This window comes from Bubalus bubalis, chromosome 12, assembly GCF_019923935.1.
Source record: "Bubalus bubalis isolate 160015118507 breed Murrah chromosome 12, NDDB_SH_1, whole genome shotgun sequence".
Lineage (NCBI taxonomy): Eukaryota > Metazoa > Chordata > Mammalia > Artiodactyla > Bovidae > Bubalus > Bubalus bubalis.
In genome coordinates this window covers 34,768,704-34,789,498 of record NC_059168.1, presented here as the reverse complement: position 1 = coordinate 34,789,498, position 20,795 = coordinate 34,768,704, and the positions used below count along the sequence as shown (strand labels likewise).

Genomic DNA, 20,795 nt, shown 5'->3' with positions numbered 1-20,795 from the left:
AGAAAACCACAAGATTCACGCAGCATATATAAGATTAGCTTTAGGTGCTCTTCAGCCAATTTGGCGCATTGAAGTAAGTCTCAACAATGGCCCTGCTACCCTCCACCCCCACCCCAGTAGTGCTTTTGGTGAACTGGAGGAGTTTTCAGTTATTACAAGATTTTGGGAGAAAGAAGGTTGGAGAGTTCTACCAACTTTATATTTGGTATATTTGGTATTTGGTGGACAAGAACTAGAGATTTTTATCTTTCTGAAATTCCTCAGAGAGTGCCACATGATGAACAATAAAGCATTCTGTATGCCTTTTGAATTTCCAAACAGACAAAGAAGTGAAAAACCTGTTAATAATGATCAGAGCTCAGAATCCAACTCCATTTTACATAGACCGAAAAGACCTTTTGTAGGTAAGTAAGTGAAAGTCACTCAGTCGTGTCCAACTCTTTCTGACCCCATGGACTATATAGTCCATGGATTTCTCCAGGCTAGAATACTGGAGTGGGTAGCCTATCCCTTCTCCAGGGGGATGTTCCCAACCCAGGGATTGAACCCAGGTCTCCTGCACTGCAGGTAGATTCTTTATCAGCTGAGCTATGAGGTATTTATACACTGAATTTTCCAGTATTGCAACTACATTATTAATCAAGAGGAAATTTAGGCTGTTTTGTTCATTAAGCAGATCAGAAGTTATATCCTTGGAAAAACTTGTGTCCTTGACTACAAGTTGCTCACAAGTACACAAGTTGCCTACACAATGCATCTGTGTCAAAGTTCATGTGAAGCTGTGGCATTCAGTGATTCTAAAGTTAATTGTAGGTACAAGCAGCTGACTACTTTGTTACATCTTCTAATGTGATCATATATGCTTTTAGACATCAAATAAATAAGGCAGTGTTTACTGTTTTTAGTTTAAATTATTTTCCTTTTATCTTTTATTTCATTCTAATTATGGGGTTTTACTTTTCTGAGATATAGATAGTATAAAGAGGTCAAAATATTTGTTATAAAAACTGAGGTTGAATCAAGGAATGAAAACCACTGATGAAGAAGCTAAGAATTTGACTGTACTTGGATTTAAATTTTTGTTCTACTATGTGTTAAATGTTATGTCCTAGGGAAATGTTCTTAAGGTCGCTGACCCTCTGCCACCATCTCTAAAATAGATGATGCAGTCCTCGAAATGTTGTGGTCAAGATTAAATGAGATACTGAGATGTCAAGGTCCTGACTTCAATCTGAGTTTTTAAGAATTGATAACAATGGCTTTGCATCCCTTGATGCGACTTAAGACAGCGTTTGTCTATTCATTTCATGGTTCAGTTGAAGAAGTCAGAATAAGTCACCTAAGTTTATAATTGACAGGTCCTCATTCAGGTTTCTTATAATCTGAGAAATTCTGACTCATTTTGTCTAGATTGGGACCCAGGAACAAGTATATACTAAAAGTCCTCCCCAGGTGATCTAATGAGCAGTCATATTTGAGAACCATCTCACCAAACCAACTCAGCTGACTGGAAGAGCAGAAAACAGTAAACAATCTGTTGACATAGGATCACAAAGTTGGAAGTACAACTTCTATGGAATGTAATAAAGTAATAAATTCAAGGACATTCATATATATTGCAGTTGTATGGAGGATGATGAGAACTTATTCTCCATTCTGCTTCTTCAAACATTTCAGTGAGGAAACAAGTCTTTAGGAATGCTCCCTTAGTAGCTGATATACTATGTGGAATGACATCCACTGGTGTCCATTCTGGTGTGCTGGGGTATTATTTAGCTGCAATTTAAATTTTATTTCAGTACAATCTCTCATAAAATTCCTAAAAAGCAATTCTCTCTTTTATCTTAGCTAAATTCAAGTTACCTCATATTTTAAAATCTTTTCCTTTCCTTAAGAAAGCAAAGTGGCTTCCTAAAGCTTACGATTTAAGCATATATAATATATACACACGTATAAATATACCTGTATGGATATATTCACTTTTGATAATACTCTTGGAGCTGATTTCTTAGCCAACAAGGATTAAAGGTCAACACTTCATTCCCAAATCCTTTCCTCTCAAGGCAATTTAAATAACAAATGTAAAATCCATCTTCAGTTTGTGGCCAGATTGTTGCAGGAGCCCGTTTCTCCCAGTCATCAGTTAAATAATAAACTCTGTCTGGTACACAGGAAGCCAACAATGAGAAGCTAAATTTGTGTCTCTTAACAGATGTTTTCAGCCAGGAAAGCACTGATGCACTTCATGCAATCTTTTTCTGAGCAAATCACAGACTTTTTTCAAGCTCTGATCCATAATCACAGGCTCAGAAGCTGAAATGTGAAGGAAAACAATGCCAGGAAGAAGGCCCATCCAGCAGGTAATGCTTCATGGGCCACCACTGTAGCCAGCAAGGAAAGCCGAATATCAGCCATCTGTTTACCACTCAGTGAGTTGTTTTGATTTGATTTTAATCTGAGCAGATTCGCTGGGATACATGGAAGACTGAGTATATACTATAGAAGATGCCAACACATCCTGTAGGGAGAGTTTAGGACAACATGATCAACATTATGCTTTTAAAGAATTCAGAGCAGAGTTAATAGCAGGTCCTTTAAACCTGAGAGGTGGGGGAAACAAGATTTGATCATCATATATATATTCTATTTGTTCATATAGTGTCTGAATTTTTTTAAGAGGAGGGAGAGTTTGCTGTGTTATCTGGTAACATATAAGAGGTCCATACAGTGGTGCAGATCCCTGAAGCATACATGGAGCAAAACAATCAATTCTTTCATGGTCTGTATTTCTCCATGGAGTACAGCTAAAATGTTCTATCAATAAAATAGCATGCAAGAAACACCATTCCACCTATTAAGCACTAAGCTATAACAAATATTTATGTGGTGATATGGCCTGTAAATTTTAAACTGGTAAAATATACCATGGAAAAATCCCCAAAATGAATTAGTATAAAGGATCTATGGGGATTTAAAAGTACCTTTTATAAATTATTTCATCAACCTCCTAAAACATCCTGTTTTTTATGACTTCTATGCCTGTTTTATAGAGGGGATGTAAAGTCAAACAGAGGCACGAGTTTGACTGGCCTGGGTACAGCAAAGGTTGATGTGATTGAGTCATGAATCTTCACAGTCTTTGATAGTCAGCTTGAGGGACTTGGGTCTGTCTACATTGGCCATATTTTCTGGTCAAATGTAATACTTCTACACATATTATGAGTAACTCATGGAAAATCTAAAGAGACATAATAAAGCTGAGAAGTGATTTATTGCTGTCTCCATATTTTTGTCTCCTCTTTCTCAATCATTCAGTTCTGTGCCCTATGGGACTATTTTTGGCACCAATTTTATGTATCCTAGTAGAATATGGTGGGATACCACTAACAATTTACATACCAATCTATGCAAACTACCAATATGTTTGTTGTACTTTATTCCCCTTGTGTAAATACAGAAGAAAGGTCAAGAGGTCAAAGGTCAAGGCAACAAGGAAGGGACACAGACTTTGTGAACACACCTAGGTACAAGATACAGTAGACTTTGAGAGCATACCCTGGTACAAGATGCATTTTGAGGATTTATTAACTCATGGTCCTGGGAGAGTGCCTCACAAATGTTTCTGTGCTATCTCATCTGGATCTTTCCTAACTTTCCAAATGAGTTTCAAATTGAAACTCATATTTCAACTTTCAGTTAGAAAATGTTCACACAAGTTTACACCAGTCGTTTACAAACCAGAGAAAGCCTGTTTGCTCAATAGTGAAAGCAAAGAAGACAGTAAAAACATGCGTCTAACAGTTATATCCATGATGATGTAATCACTCACCTAGAGCCAGACATCCTAAAGTGTGAGGTCCAGTAGACCTTAGGAAGCATCGCTATGAACAAGGCTAGTGGAGGTGATGGAATTCCAGCTGAGCTATTTCAAATCCTAAAAGATGATGCTGTTAAAGTGTTGCACTCAATAAACCAGCAAATTGGAAAACTCAGCAGTGGCCACAGGAATGGAAGAAGTCAGTTTTCATTCCAATCCCAAAGAAGGGCAATGCCAAAGAATGCTCAAACTACCGCACATTTGCATTCGTCTCACATGCTAACAGGGTAATGCTCAAAATCTTTCAAGCTAAGCTTCAAAAGTATGTGATCTGAGAACTTCCAGAATTACAAGCTGTATTTAGAAAAGGCAGAGGAACCAGATATCAAACTGCCAACATCTGTTGGATCATAGATAAAGCAAGGGAATTCCATAAAAATATCTATTTCTGCTTCATTGACTACACTAAAAACTTTGACTGTGTGGATCACAACAAACTGTGGAAAATTCAAGAGATGGGAATACCAGACCATCTTACCTGCCTGTTGAGACACCTGTATGCAATTTAAGAAGAAACAGAACTGGACATGGAACAACAACTGGTTCCAAATTGGGAAAGCAGTACATCAAGGCTGCTTTCTGTCACCCTGTGTGTGACAGCAGTACTGTCAGCCGGCTTATTTAATTTCTGTGCAGAGTACATCATGTGGAATACGGGCTGGATGAAACATAAGCTGGGATCAAGACTGCCAGGAGAAGTATCAATAACCTCAGATATGCAGATGATACCACTTTAATGGCAGAAAGAGAAGAGGAACTAAAGAGCCTTGTGATGAAGGTGAAAGAGGAGGGACTAAAGGCTGACTTAAAATTCAACATTCTGAAAACAAAGGTAATGGCATCCAGTCCCATTACTGCACAACAAATAGATGGGGGGACAGAAATGGAAACAGTGACAGACTTGATTTTCTTGCTCTAAAATAGACTGCAGATGGTGACTGTACCCAGGAAATTAAAAGATGCTTGCTCCTTGGAAGAAAAGCTATGACCAACCTAGACAACATATTAAGAAGCAGAGACATCACTTTGCCAACAAAAGTCCATATACTCAAAGCTATGGATTTTCCAGTAGTCATGTATGGATGTGAGAGTTGGACCATAAAGAAGGCTGAGTGCTAAAGAATTGATGCTTTTGAACTGTGTTGCTGGAGAAAACTCTTGAGAGTCCCTTGGACAGGAAGATCAAACCAGTCAATCCTAAAGGAAAATATTCTGAATATTCATTGGAAGGACTGATGCTGAAGCTCCAATATTTTGGCCACCTGATGCCAAGAGTCGATTCACTGGAGAAGACCCTGATTCTGGGCAAGACTGAGGAGAGGAGGAGAAGGGGGTAGCAGAGGATGAAACAGTTGAATGGCATCATCGAGTCAATGGACATCAGTTTGAGCAAACTCCGGGACACAGTGAAGGACAGGCAAGCCTGGTGTGCTACAGTCCATGGGGTCACAGAGTTGGACATGACTGTGCCACGGAATAACAAACAGTTCTGTCTCCTGAATTTACTTCTTTCTGAGGCCAGTTAGAAAATTAAGTGTGCTGGGAGACTCATCCTTATTGGTTTACCTTCTTAATTATGTGCACTGAGACAACACTGGCAAATTTTTCTATCAGAAGATTATTTTTTTATCTAGTTAACTAGAAAAAAAAATCTGTATTATGTATTTTTAATAAAAAATGAATGCTGCTACTGCTGCTGCTAAGTCGCTTCAGTCATGTCCAACTCTGTGCGACCCCATAGACAGCAGCCCACTGTGCTCCCCCATCCCTGGGATTCTCCAGGCAAGAACACTGGAGTGGGTTGCCATTTCCTTCTCCAATGCATGAAAGTGAAAAGTGAAAGTGAAGTCGCTTTCACTTTTCATTCACAAAAATGAATACCTAAGCATAAATATATCAGTATTGCTTTTTTTATTTTTCCAAGGGAAATAATAAAAATAAGAGTCTGTGGCCCATTCTCCCTGCCAGAGTTTGACATCTGCTTTCCTTTTTTCTCATGGACTCTGGCCCTGAGGAGGAAGATAATCATGAACACACCTTGAAGAAATTCACCAGAAAGTGAGAAGTTCAGTTTCTTCACATGTGACATGGACAAACTACTAACTTCATAGGCTATTTGGGAGAATTAAATGAGTCAATGAATGCTAAGTGCAAAAATGGGTAGATATCAAACAATAGGTGCTAGTTGTCTCATCAGTATCATCTTCATGTCTCGTTTATCACTCTGGCAGATACTTACAACTTGCACCTCCAGATCTATTTCTGCCCTTCTCTCTCCTGCCCATTGCCCTCAGAGGCTGATCTTGCTTCAGGTTTGGATTAACCAACAAGGAACTCAAAAAGGAGGTCAGAAGAAGCCATCCTATAGCCTCCTCCTACCCTTGAATATAAACTCCTTTTGAATAATTTTAATTTGAGTGTGCCACTTGTTTCCTAATGGGACTCCAACTTATAATAAATTCACCTGTTATCTTCATTGGAACATTTAACATTATAAAGGAAACATTGTTTAGATAATTAGCTAGCTAAACTCACAAGTTTCATCCATATAAATCATTTTTAGAAGTCAAACTGAGTAAAGTTTGCTTCTATTCAAATTCAATTATGACATATGTCTAAATTATGATTTCAGCAAAGCAAGAAATAAAGGTTCTTTAGCTGATGTTCAAAAAGGTACAGTTTTCCTGTGTTGAAAATGGGATTTAATATAAGCCTTTAGTCTGATAGGGAGAAGGCAATGGCAGCCCACTCCAATACTTTTGCCTGGAAAATCCCATGGACAGAGGGGGCTGGTAGGCTGTAGTCCATGGGGTCGCTAAGAGTCCGACACCACTGAGTGACTTTACTTTCACTTTTCACTTTCATGCATTGGAGAAGGAAATGGCAACCCACTCCAGTGTTCTTGCCTGGAGAATCCCAGGGACGGGGGAGCCTGGTGGGCTGCTGTCTATGGGGTTGCACAGAGTCAGACACGACTGAAGCGACTTAGCAGACTTAGTGGCAGCAGTAGCAGTTAGTCTGATAAGCATTCTGCCTTAATGGCTTTTTAAATTTTTTTCAAATTCCTAATACGGTCATTTTCATTGTTCATTTTAGGTGCTTAAAGACAATGACAATTCATTTCTCTGTATCCCATTCAAAATATTGATGCTATAAATGTTTTAAAAGTCTGATTCTTTTTATTCTTTTACTTTAAAAAAATATTTTCATTTGGTGTGACATTTTTCTAGTAACATTTACCCATTGATACCAGTATCTGTTACCTTACCTCACTTGAAGAGTCCTGGAGAGAAAACCAAAAGACTTAATTCCCAGCTGTGAATTTTCTAACTTGCTGCCTGTTGTTGTGTAGATGTGCTCCTTACCATCTGCTGTGCCTCAGTGTTCCCATCTGTTAAAGAGGAATGTTTCAAGACATACCTAGCTCCCTGGACTGTTTTCAAATTAATATAAGGTAGGTGAAAGTACTTTAAATGTTACAAACGTCAGGATTTCTAAAGTTATATAACTTATCAGATAAACATATTCTACTTTTTATGAGAAAAACTGTACTGCTTTTTATTTAAAGGTACATTGATGTAATTTCATATCTGAATTAACAGCAAGAAAAAAGTGATTCAAACACACGTAACCTGACATTGGGAGTGCGGAGGGATCTGCTTTGTTGTTTAATCACTAAGTCATGTCTAACTCTCTTGTGACCCCATGTCTTATAGCTCGCCAGGCTCCTCTGTCCATGGAGTTTCCCAGACCAGAATACTGGAGTGGGTTGACATTTCCTCCTGCAGGGACTCTTTCCAACCCAGGGATGGAACCCTGGGTCTCCTGCATTGGTAGGCGGATTCTTTACCACTGAAGCACCAGGGAAGCAGGGACCTGCTTAGTCTATTTCTAAGAATAGTTTTGCTAAGAATTATCCATTACAATTAAAACTCTAGAATGAATTTTCCTAATTCCTATTTCTGGTTTCTAATTGTTTCCAAGAAAAGGCAGAAAATCATATAGCCAATCAGCCTGAAAGATCAGAGAAAATTCTTAAAAAGTGGTAGTTGGATATAAAAAGCAAAGAATATTTTTCTTCACAATTGCTCTACCTGAATCTACAACAGAGGGTTGAGTATATCCAATGAAGAGATTCAAAGAAAATACTCAGAGAAAAATATGCTTAACTTTTACTTTGGTTGGAACATAAGAATGAATATTTATATTGGAACATATAAAATGAATATACTCATATTTAGAAGTTCACAATACAGGAATGAACTTAAATAATTGGGTTCAATATTAATTTCTTTAAGCCTTATTTTCCTGATTTCTTCATTTATTAAAAAAAAAAGTGCATCCATTGCAGACCTACTATGTAACAGGAACTGCCCTAAGAGCTAGAAATTGTGTGTTAAATCTTTATCTAGTAAAGTCCTTAGACATGTGGAGGCTGCATTCTAGCAGTGAATGACAGAAAATAAACTAATAAGTGGGAAAAAATAATATAAATAATGTTCAGGGCTATGAATAAAATAAATGGAAGTGATGTGATCAACAGTGCCTGGCTTGAGGAATTAGGTAAGATTGGGTGGCCATCAAGAAAACCTAAAGAAGTGGCATTTGACTTGAGATGTGCATGAAAAGAGAGATCAAGGTTTGGATTCCAACACAATATTGTAAAGCAATTATTTTCCAAATAAAAATAAACAAACTAAAAAAAGAAGATTTGGAGGTAGAAGATTCCAGGCAGAGGGAATAACAAACAAACCTGAAGGCAGCAGTAAACCTGACAAAGTTGGGGGAAAAAGGCTAATGTGGAGGTAGGTAGGGGAAGGCCTTGTGGATTAAGGTCTGATTTGCATACTATTTTAATGGCAAAGGTAAGCCATTAAGATGTTTTGAGAAGATAAATGGTATTTATTCACTCACTTGATAATTATTTAGCACCACTGGTATGACAGGCATTGATCCATGCTGAGGATTGGGCAACTACAGACAAAAATTCCCATCTCTGACCTAGGGAATGACTGGCCAGCTGCCTTGGAGAAGATCCTTTACATAGGAGCAAAGTCAGAGATGGAGTCTAGAGGAGCAATTCAGGCAAAAGATACGTGGTGGCAGTTTGACTCAAGTAGGGATTGGGCCAAGTTTTGTCTGAATAGTCCAATCACTAAGTCATGTCCGATTCTTTGCAACCTCATGGACTGCAGCACCCCTGGCTGTCATTCACCATCTGCTCAAACTAAATAATAGGGTTTTTAAAAACATTGTGTCATCTAACATTATGTTGTCATGTAGTAAATGCTCAAAAATTATAAACATTACTGTTACAGATGGGCAAGGAGTATCTTTCCAAATTGCACTGATTGTAGGGGTGAGAAACTATCAACATTCATTGGGTCCAGAAAAGAGAAACAGAAGCTACAAATAACCAGCTACTTATTAACAGTAACTGGCATGGCTAAGAAATGGGTAAGAACTGACAACAAAGGATCTTTACATATGAGCAGTAATCTTTGATCACCATTTATTTTCCTCTGGATAGGGGAATATGAAAGAAGGGAGGAACGGAAAAAGATATGGACTGGAGTGATGTGATTCATAACAGTGTCCCCAAAGTATATTATTTACTATGGAAATTGAAAAATATTATACAATCAGTTCCAAGTTGTTGCTTAGAAAAATGCAATAGCAGTTAGGATTTTTTTTTTTTTTTTGCTTTGGTTTATACCTCTTCATTTGACAGATATAGACATAGACACGCATACATATACACACTCATGTGTGTTGTGTGTGTTTATTTTGATGAACTATCTCAAGTATTGCAGATTCTACCCATCTGCCCACAAAATGCTTCAGCATGGATATTCTAAGAATAGGGTATGTTCCCATATAAATATATAATACTATTATCAAAACAAAATCACTAAAATCCCTAACATAGAGCCCATATTAAAATTTCTCCTTATTCCAAATGTGATTTTATAGCATTTTTTTTTTTTAAAACACAAGATTCAGTTAAATTTCCACATGGCATTTGATGGATAAATTTCTTTTAATTTAGGCTGATAATTATCTTTGACTAAATTATAGATTGAAAGTTTAAAGTGCTGATTTAAAAAATTTCTATACCTGTTCTTCAAGATAACTCCTTTTAAGCTATAGAAACACAGTAAAATATATTTTTAATGTCAAGAAAATATGAAGAAATGAATATGACTGATTTTTTTCATCGAAAAGATCTGTGCTGAGGATATGTCAGTTTTGTTTTCTTGGTATACCTTTTTCTCTTTTCCATTTCAGGTAGGAGAACCTCAATTCTCTTTTGTGGGAGCCACATAATACTGTTCATATGGTATGGGAAGGAAGGGCATTTCCACCCCTCAATTTAGGAATAGAAATATAGCCCATGCCTGAGGAATTGGAGAAGTCTATTCCCTCAACCACAGTATAGGACTGGACACGTGACTCAGGTCAGACAAGCCAGCATCAGTAATGGGATCTTGTTAGAACTATTAGAAAGATGTTTTCTTTGTCTGGCATTGTTAAATGGAGCATAAATAAATCACAAAATTTGTAATTACTTCATGTAAATAATTGGTCTTAAAATGCAGCAAAAAAAAAAAATTATAAGGCAGAAGTAGGACACAGGAATTTTGACTGTTGATGTTCTCATCAAGTCCTTAGATCCACCCACTCCTGGAACTGGTCTACCTTTCACCAAGATAACCAGTAAATTCATTCTCTTTACAGTTATAACTACATTTAGTTGTATTTCTGTCTTCTGCAACTGAATCATTCTGGTTAACTTCTTAATCTTTATTAAGTTTAGACTAGAATAGACCTTTGATGCAGCCTTCTCAGTTCATAGATCAAGAAGCTAAGGTACAGAGAAGCTTTGAAAATTGAAAGACTGCACTAGTTACTTCCAGAGCTATAACTAAAAACCAAGTTTCTAGACTTCTAGTTCTTCTGATCTCTTGTAATTTCACTTCAAAGTGTTGTTTGTCAACCATAAAAGCTATGCACTGATTAACTAGATTTTATTAATCTTTCTGTGAGCAAAGAAACCAGGTAAAAAAAGTTTTCTTCTGAAAGTAGATCCAGTGTTTAATTTCAGCATAATACTTTCTATAATTAGTCTTTAGTATGTTAGTAAAAACTAAGTTTAAAATCCTTCAATCAAAGAAAGTATAGACTACTATAAGGCCATTCATGTAACTGGATTTTCTTAGAGATGAAATCACCTTATAATAGGTGACTATTATTTCCTGTGATTGCTGTCTGCAAATATGTTCTACAGGGAACTGTAATTCAATGACATTTCATTTTATTAGCTATTAACTACATAACTGATCCAAATATTTGCTGTTTTAAGAAAAAATAGAATACATTTAAAAGTTTCATGCAATAATATTAAAAAATTCTGTGATGATTACAATTTTAATTGCCCAAACACACTGTATCTCTTTCTTTACCCCCAGCTCACCCATCTGAAACAGATTTTGAGCATCCTGAAGTTATTTTCTTTAATGTCTTTGAGAACATTGAAGAAAAACTTAATACTCTGAAAAACAGGTACATAATCTGGCAATCTCGAAATACAGCATTTACATCGAACTCAAGAAATAACACCGTTCCCTTCTAGTTGCACTAGGGAACAATACGAAAACGACCATGTATTTTGTTTCCTCGTTTTCTTGAGCCTGCTACCCACAGGGTACTTAAATAGATGATTTTCTCTTTGCCATCTCTCTAGTTAACAACAAAAATATATTCAGCTACCAGGAAACTAAACAGGTGATTTAGGTTTCACTTGTCAAATCTATATTTTTCAAATATCCCCTGAGTTAGATTTGAGAAGGTGGTAAAGCTAAGATGGTGGATATTTCATACATATTTAATCTGTAATTTTAAAGAGGTACAGTTCTTTTTTTGTTTGTGTTTCCTGTTAGTTTTGCTGGACCTATATGTCAGCATTAATATGCTTTGAATTGTTTCTATGATATCCCACAGGGTCAAATGGCCAAACTGAATGACTTTAATTTGCCAGTAGGAGATTGTGGCATTCTGGTTCATCCATGTAAGAAGTCTCCACCTTTCTGCCTTCTGCTCCCTCATTCCTAAGTCATATTACATGCACAGTGTCTAAATGGATGACAGGTCCCCAGAAAAGGGCTGACTTAGGTTTTTTGATTATTCCTTAAAGCCAACCACCAAAACTTCTTTATCTAGGAGAAAAGTAATATTAAAATACCTGAAGGTTAATATTTTTAGCTTATTTCAATGCTTTTGATATGAGTACTCAATGAGCAATTATTCCATCCCAGAGTTTATTTCTTCCCTACTTTCAATAGAAGCCAGCTTCTCTACCTCTTATCAGAAGAGTGCTACCTTCTCTTACTTATTTCTTGTCTTAGCTGATGTCACAGTATTCATCAACTACAGGAAAGGAGAAGGAGGTAGCTGTTAAACTCTAATGAACAACATTTTAATTGTATGTTGATGCATTTAAGAAAATGGGAACTCTGACAGTGCCAACTCAAATTAAAAAATCCCATCAGATACCATAGTTAAAAAGGCATGGGATTCCACCGATGACAATATACTGGGTTAGGCGCTCTGACAATGCTCCCACTGAGAACTTAAATGTCTTGGATACAGTACTTTAAAGCATCTTTTAAAGTGCATTTGTTCATCTAAAAGAATAAAAAGACTCTCCTAAGTCCAAAATCTTAGTAAAAACAGGACCCAAAGAGGTAAACAGAACACTGAAGCTGGCTTTTGCTTTAGAGTCTTTGCCAACTCCTGTTGATTTTTAGCTTTTATGTTCTATAAGTGGAGGCAGTAAAGTGGCAGGGAAAAGAGTTTAGGAATCTACTAAAATGGAAAGTCTAACAGAAAACCCCTACAGTTAACTGGTACCTGAGAACATCCATCAGTGTAATGATGGCCAGAAATAAATCTATGACCCTTCTCATGGGGGAAGAATGGAAAACACCCATCTCAAATCTTGGCACTAGACTGAGAAGAAACCTCCGCTGAAAAATGCATACCACAGCTGGTCCTCATAACGATAGGCGGCAAAAACTTTTAACCCTAGTATTTAGTTCAAGCTGATCTAGGAAGGTAATACTCTGAGGTACTTAACAAAAGCAGTAAAAATACATGTTGAATACCAACTTTTAAAACAGATGTCAAAAGATCCCAACCAATAAATTTGCCAGGAATCTACTACAGTCAATAACCACAAAACTCATAATGAAATGACATGAACAAAACCAGCAGAAACCACAGCCATAATAAGCTGAACTTAAAGGCACAGATGTTAGATTATCATAGAATTTAAAGTTAATATGATTAATATGCTTCAAGAAATAAGATAGGGGCCTGAAAATAAGAATGAATATATGATACTGCCAAAACACTTATGAAAAGGAGCCAACATGTAGTAGTAAAAATTATAATTGAAATTAAAACTCAATGAACATCTTATATAAGAGATAGAAGAAAAAGTGTTAGAAAACTGGAAAAGTAAACCTATCCAGAAGTCAGCACAGAAAAACAAGACAAAAAAAAAAAAAAGAAGAAGAAGAACGAAACACGGAGGATGCAGGAAAGATATTTACCAGACACCTGAGTTTTAGAATGAAAAAAGGTAACAACTGATAAAGTTCCCGGAACTGTTTTTAAAACCAAGATTTATATTCAACTTAACAAAGAGGAATAAATTTGAAAACCACCCACATCTAGACATAATATAATGAAATTTCAGAGCAACAAGCAAAAAAAAAAGTCATAACTATCAACATTATGTACATTGTAACTCTAATGGATAAAAAAAAGACTATTAATGTTTTATCAACAAATATAAAAACTTAGTTGAAATAGAAACATTGTAAGAAATAAACATTAAAAAATTAACTAAAGAAATATAAAATCTGAATGACCAATGCTCATATATATCATACCATGACAAAGAACCCAAGGCAAAAACTGGCAAAATGAACAGCTTATATAAAAACACTCAATTCTACTTTTCTTCCACAAATAACCCACAATATGAACATGGTGCAACATGTTCTTTGCGTTATGCCCCAGCCTCATCTCACTGCACCCAGGACTTAGACTGTGCTTCAAAAACTTAACTACTTACAGTTTGCAAATTCCAAGCTGCTTTTTGCTTCTGGTCTTCGCCTGAGCAGTTAATTCTGAAACTTCCTCCTCTATCCACTTTCTGTCTCTTTCAGGGAACTTCTGCTCATTATTTATGATTTCACTCAGGTGTTGCTTATTCTAGGTTGCCGCTGTAACTTGCCTCACCTGACCCTCATCTTGACTAAAGGTCTCTCCATTCGTATCGAATGCATGAATACCTGCCTTTGCAACCTTTAATACTTAAATAATAAAGCCATCTGTTTCTTGGCCCTCTCTCCCAGCTGACCAAGAGTGTCAGGGGTCAGAGGTCAGTGACTTTGAGTTTTCATCTTTTGATAACATGCTGATCTTCAAGATCTAGCACGGTGTTTAAATATAATACTTCACATCAACTTGTTCAATAATTCTCTAATAAATGAATACAATTTATTTTTATATTTAATTAGCCATTTAAGTCATCCATCTCCTAGCTTTTGTTAACAAAAAGCTTTCTGCTTGATTTCCCTACAATTTTTTTGGTGAGAAAAGAATGTATCTACATCAGAAGTGAATATCTCATCTGATTAATAGTCAACCTTAAGTTTTAAACTTGGCATTTTGGCCTTTACATAGATGTCTCTTGAGTGTGCTAAGAGTGGATCAGTTTTCTTGAGTCAGGTCTGATGACCAAGGACCACAGTGCTGATCAAGATAAATGCCACCAGCTGAGGGTTTGTGCAGGCAGCCAGTTACCCTTTCTTTACACAACTCTCTGAACCTGGAGTTCCCTTCCTTCCAGAAATATCCTCACAACATTCAGCAAACTAAACAAGAAAAAAACATAAGAAAAATTAGATTTCTTCTTCTTATTACAAATATTTACATTCTACTTGATTTGAGGCAGCTCACATTATGGGAGAAAGACAGGTTTTGGTATCAAGTAGATTTCAGCTCATTTGGCTCTGATACTTAGTAACCGTGAGTTCTGGGAAGTTTTATAGCCTTTTAAAGCAAGTTTTTCATTTCTAAATAGGACAATAATCTCCACTTCACTTGCTGTGGAAATTCCATGCCAAACATTTGGCCCACTGCCTTGTACCAACCAGGCCCTCAGTTGGTTCACTTCCCTTCCCTGCTGAGATATGAGCCTGCTACAGCTTTGTATAATAATTGAAGTGCATGATTATTTTTCCTGCTAGATTATAAGCTTCTTGTGGGTGAATACTTTTATCATAACAATTTTGTATAATATTATACCTTGGACACAATAAAAACTTAATAAATGTGGTGAATTCCCATAGTTGTGTCATCTTTCCAAGTAAACATACACAGGAAACTGTATTTTAACAACATGGGCTTGGTTTCTACTTTAATAGTAAATAAAAAGCATTTGATGGCCCAGAGCTGTGTTTCAGAACCTAGTTCACCTTACAGTCTTCACGCAGCTGCTGCTGCCTTTTGACCTTCTGGCATGTTCATCCACATTCTCCATCCACCACGTCTGCCTATGCTTACGTAGTGCAGGACTCCAGACCTCTCTTGCCTTTCTGGGTAGCTGCTGGTCAGCCTCATCTTCTTCCCTATTTTTCCCACAGCCCGTCTTTATTTTCTCCCCATAAATGAAATATTTAATGTTATCTAAATGAAGGGTCCTCAATCCTTGGGCTGCAGACTGCTCCCAGTCCATGGCCTGGGAGGAACTGGGCTGCAAAGCAGGAGTGAGTGGTAGGCAAGTGAGAAAAGTTTCATCTGCCACTTGCCATCACCCGCATTACTGCCTGAACCATGCCCCACCCCCCCACCCCACCCCAGGGTCTGTGAAAAAGTTGTTTTCCATGAAACTGGTCCCTGGTGCCAAAATATTGGGAACCGCTGATCTAAACAACACATTCTCTTCCAAAATATAATTTTGGTCATGCTGTTTCCTCTATCTGAACTACTATTAATATTTCTTTGCCTAGGAAATTTCTATTTACTTAAATCCCAGCTAAAATATTTCCTTCCTCATGAAACATTTTTTGACTTACTTTGATGGTTTCTCATGTTTCCCTCTGGGCCCTGTCGACTTAAAAAAAAAAAAAAAAGTGCAGCCTGAGAGTTGTGAGTTAAGTTTTATCTGGGGCAAAATAAAGGAGTATAGCTGGGAGATAGCATCTCAGATAACTTTAAGAAACAACTCTGAAGATGTAGGGGGGAAGCTCAGTATTATATATGATTTTCGTTAAGGGGGCACATGCAGTCAAGCAAACATTTTAGCAGAGGCTTGCTGTAACTCACGAGGAGCAGATGTCTCCATTAAATGATTTTAGTGCTTTCCTAGATATGAGAAAATGTTAAGAATTTAGGCTCATAAAATCTTCTCCTGAAAATATCAAACTATCTTGAAGGCCTATTCTGTCAGTTTTTCCCAGAATACAGAATGCCTCTTTCCTGATCACCTGAACTCCTTTCAGGGTGTATTGAAGGTCAGTCATTGCAGTGGCTAGTGACTTAATCCTTGTAGAGGAGATGGCTAGTGCAGATTTTTAGTTGGGAGCAGTATTCAAATGGATCCATTTGGATCCATTCAAAACGGGTCCATTTTAGGTTAAAAAATCAGGTTACAGAAGTTTTCAAAATAAAGAAACATCAAATTTGAATATGCATAGTTGTTTCACAATTTAAAAAATTCATATTCTTGCAATTAATATTTTAGTTTTTCATACCTTTCAAAATAATGAATAAAAATGTAGTAATATCTGCTTGGAGCTTCCCTAGTGGCTCAGTGGTAAAGAATCTGGCTGCCAACTTAAGAGATGCAGGAGACATGGGTTTGACCCCTAAGTTGGGAAGATCCCCTGGAGGAGGAAATGGCAATCCACTCCAATATTCCTGCCTGGAGAATCCCATGGTCTGAGGAGCCTGGTGGGCTACAGTCCATGGAGTCTCAAAGAGTCAGACATGACTTAGCACACACACACATACGCAATATCTGCTTGGGATCTGAAACAGATGACTAAAGAGTTATAAAATTGGCCCAGAATTACAGAAACACTGTTGGGCAAAGTCCAATTATGTCTACTTTTAACAACAATTTGATCAGTTTGATTTAATGTAAACTTTTGATATAAATGATTGTGACAATTAAAATATCATTTATTATCTGCAGCCCAAGGTAGTTCATCCAACTGATTATCCTTTGTCTTGAAGATCACTGCCTTCAGATACCTTCTGCCCACTCCTTCCTTAAATTTTCACTGCTGCAGATAACCCATTTTCCATACTTTTACCATATGTCATTGTCTTACTCAAATCCATTGCTCAGAATTCTTCAGTGACTGTTACTTGAGAAAAACCAAAAACAATAACCAAACCAAGAAACAAAACCTTTTAGCTTTGGTTTTAAATCCAGTCAGGAAAAACATACAAAAAACACCTGTATTACAGAGAGAGATCACTACAAATGCCCTATTATTATTCTAATAAAGAATTATGTACTTAAAGGAAAGCCTTTAAATGAGTCCTGGTAAGTCAATGAAGAGGCAGACAGAAGAGCCAATTTACATTACAATACCAACCATGCTAAACATTCATGAGAGTTAACTTTAAGAGGGCACTTCCATCAATAATGCTTAGAAGACTCCTCAATAAAAAGAACACTACTCAGCACGTGGAAGGAGTTCACAGGATTGAGCCCTAAGAAAGGCAAGCTTCTGAAAACTTGTAGCTGTTTGAAATAGAAAGTAAGTTAACAAGCTTTTCCAATTCAGCCTCAGGTGTTAGGGTGCACCCTTATATTTCTTAAAACAGAGCTTAGGTTGCAATATGTTTTCCTTCCTCTACAGAGATTAGATTTTGGATTTATCCCTAGGACTATAGACATTTTAGTAGACCTCAAACAAACTGATTTAAAAATATTTTTAACCATAATTGTTTATCACAGAGATGAAAAAGGAATGACTAGTCATGAAGGAGAATGAGAGGCGGAGTTATCTGTCGAGATTATTTGTGCCTGCAAATGCTATCAGGTGGCAGGGTTATTTTGAATTTACATGATCAGTCCTCTCTCTTATAATCTGAGAGGAGAATTAGTAAGTAACTCCATTGACAATGAGAAGGCAAACTTAGGCCATTTCTTAAAAATAAACAGCTGAGAAAACAATGCTTTTATATATAGATAGATATGTGTTCAGAGAAGGCAATGGCACCCCATTCCAGTACTCTTGCCTGGAGAATCCCATGGACGGAGGAGCCTGGTAGGCTATAGTCCATGAGGTCGCTAGGAGTCGGACACGACTGAGCGACTTCACTTTCACTTTTCACTTTCATGCATTGGAGAAGGAAATGGCAACCCACTCCAGTGTTCTTGCCTGGAGAATCCCCGGGAAGGGGGAGCCTGGTGAGCTGCCGTCTATGGGGTCGCACAGAGTCGGACACGACTGAAGTGACTTCACAGCAGCAGCAGATATGTGTTCACAAATTTCATTAAGATTAAATATTGTAAACATGTAAATTGTATCCAAATTAACTCATTTTTAATGAATTTCAATAAATAAATGGGGATTTTGTTACGTTAGTGTTAGGGGAAGCACACTGACTGAAACCACCCACACTGGCCAGGCACCATAGTAACTATTTGCATGAGTTGTTTTACGACAGGAGGTCCTGGTAAGCCACCACCAACCTGAAGAGTTCAGGAAAGGTCAAAAGGAGACACCACATGTCCGACCACCTCCCAGAATCCTTCTCTGGCATCCAACTTGGCTGAACAAGGCACCACCAGGAAGGACTCTGAGTCAGAATGATTGGCTAAAGGCAACCTGGAAACTAATCCCATCACCATAAAACCTGAGACTGCAAGCCATATGGCAGAGCTGTTCTCCTGGGCTTCCTTACCTTACTGCTCTCCACCCGGGTGCCCTTTCCCAAGAAAATCTCTTGCTTTGTCAGCACATATTTCTCCTAGGACAATTCATTTCTGAGTGTTAGTCAAGAGCCCAGTTTCAGGCCTTGGAAGGGGTCCCCCTTCCTTAAACAGTAGGATTTTTAAAAGTATATAACAGAATGATAGTTCAACTACAAAATGATAAGGAAATAATATTACCATCAGTAAGGATGAAGAGAATATGAAATTCTTTTATAACCATTCTTAATTTTTTGTAATAAAATTTGATAACAGATATCAATTCAAAATCATGACTATTCTTTCTTCTAGTAATTATACTTCAAAAACTTTATTCTAAGAAAAATAATAATAGATTGTCATGAACCTTATTTAAGATCAAGCTTATAAGATCAAGCTTCACAAAAATAATGATAAACAAAATTGGAGACAAAGATCCCATTGGAGTTTGACTAATCTCTTTAAAATTCATCTATATAATGGGATACTAGGAATTGCTAATTGTTTTGGAGTTTAGCATATAAGGAAAATGTTACAAATAAGGTTAAAAACATAAGTTGTAAGATAACACCTATAGCATGATTTGTAAATACAATCTCTTATTGTGTGTGTGAAGAGAGGGAGAGGAAAGAGATCAAATTGCAAGAATGCTATCAGTGGCAATTACAGATTGTAGATTTTGATTTTATCACACAGAAATTAGTGCAAAAAGCTACATATTGTAGAAAATTACATGTACCATCTAGAAATGCTCTCAGCTGCTGATAGCAGTGGTTTAAACAGAATAAGTGTGATTTAAAGAGATGTCTGCTTAAAGAAAAACTCTTAATGCTGTCAGTTGTTTCTGACATTGATTTAGCTACCGAACAATGCTATCAGGGCCCCTGATTTTTTCTATTTTTCTACTTTGCTATGCTTAGATCGTCAGTTTTAATCCTTATGCTTGTCTCATCACAGTAGCAAGATGGCTACAACAGCTTCAGCCATTATGCTTGCATTTAAGGCAGAAGAAAGAGACTAAGGAACAATGCCAACCATGTCTGGTATCCTCAGCGAGAAAAGTAAAGCTTTCCCAGAATCGTTCTCTTAAAAGAATTGACTTTATATCTCATTGACCAGAAATGGATCATGTGGTCACCTGTAGATGCAAAATTATGCAATAAAGGGAAGAACTTCGGTACCACAAATGATGTAGACCAATGGTTCTTAAACTTGGCTACACACTTAGGTCAGTGACTGTCAACCAGAATTTTAAAAATGAAAAGTATGTATCTGTCTTGTGGGTAGGTAAGAAATGGGAAACAGTCATTGACAAAATCATAAATTCTTTTAGTGGTTCCAGATTAAAAACATAGTCTTCCTCATTCTATTCTAACCTTTTCATATCAGTTGCTGGCAAGACATTTAATTGCTTAACCCAAATACTTCCTTCATAAAATACAGTGAAGGAGAACATTCATTTCACTTATCATCATGCTAATCCAGGAAAAGGAGAAAAGATAGAAAATTGTGAAACAGTTTGGAACAGACCAAAATCACTACCAGTTTTCTTCTATGGAAAATTCAGTGTTGTCTTAAGAATAAGCATCCAAGTTATCTGATTCTACAAATGTATATGCCTTTCATTATCTTGGAGCTAATTTACAACTTTGCAAGTTGCAAATAACTGATATGGATGCAAGCAATTCTTATTAATAGACATACAAGTATATTTTGTTTAATGGAATTATAATGAAAACCTCTCCTTCCCCTACCAAGTAGTATATAAAATTTCATCTATTTTACATTCATTTGAGCACTCTTATCTGCTAGTATATTATTGTACTTTGAATTCTTCTTTGATCCAGTTGTAACATTTTATTGGTTCATTCCTTAAGTAATGAGTTAAATAAACCGTTTGACATATGTTGCTTT

At 36.8% G+C, this 20,795-nt stretch overlaps 1 long non-coding RNA gene across 2 annotated transcripts; it reads right to left on the bottom strand.

Annotated features, from left to right (window-relative positions):
- Positions 1 to 591: 591 nt before the first annotated feature.
- LOC123328475 lies at positions 592 to 15,667 on the bottom strand. Of its 2 annotated transcripts, XR_006543324.2 has the most exons (3): positions 14,019 to 15,665; positions 7,146 to 7,268; positions 592 to 2,518 (listed from the first exon to the last, which is right to left on the bottom strand). It is a non-coding gene; the product is annotated as an uncharacterized LOC123328475 (long non-coding RNA). The 2 variants fall into 2 exon arrangements; XR_006543323.2 differs by lacking the exon at positions 7,146 to 7,268 and having other exon boundaries at positions 14,019 to 15,667.
- Positions 15,668 to 20,795: the final 5,128 nt, after the last annotated feature.